The sequence below is a fragment of the Micromesistius poutassou genome (genome assembly GCF_964030765.1).
Source record: "Micromesistius poutassou genome assembly, contig: SCAFFOLD_1654, whole genome shotgun sequence".
Taxonomy (NCBI): domain Eukaryota; kingdom Metazoa; phylum Chordata; class Actinopteri; order Gadiformes; family Gadidae; genus Micromesistius; species Micromesistius poutassou.
In genome coordinates this window covers 1,922-2,500 of record NW_028177171.1, presented here as the reverse complement: position 1 = coordinate 2,500, position 579 = coordinate 1,922, and positions in this window count along the sequence as shown.

The following is a 579-nucleotide window of genomic DNA, read 5'->3' as shown; positions in this document are numbered from 1 at the left end:
TACAGGTTCACAAACAGCCTCACAGTTTGTTGGAGGTTGTGTCTTTTGTCCTTAAAGCCGAATTGAGTGTTAAGCCGTTTCTCAATACCAAGTACGCGGACTTGGAAGTACGTACTTGGCAAGTCCGGACTTTCAAGTACGGACTTCCGAGAACGCGAGTACGCACTCTGCAACTGGAACAGCAGCGGACTCGATGATGCATTCTGGGATATTTAACGGTCCCAAGTCCACACGAGTCACCTCCGATGCGTCCTCGGTGGAACGGCCTCATCGAGAACGCATCGAGAACACTTCCGGGTTTTACCACAGTACTCGCGTACTCTGAATTGGAACAGTGCTTGGGGCTACCACCACTGATGACGTTTACCGAGAACGCAAAGTACACGAGAACACACGAGAACGCGGGGACGGTGTGAGTCACGGCCCGCACTACCACAGGGATCAGGGTCTCAGGGGGGGGTCAGACGTAGGAGCGCGTAGGAGGCTGCGATGACGTTCACGATGACGTTTGCGCTCGCTCAGCTCCCGAGCGGTGACTATTCATACCCTCTTAAGTTGAAATAATATCACCACATTAAA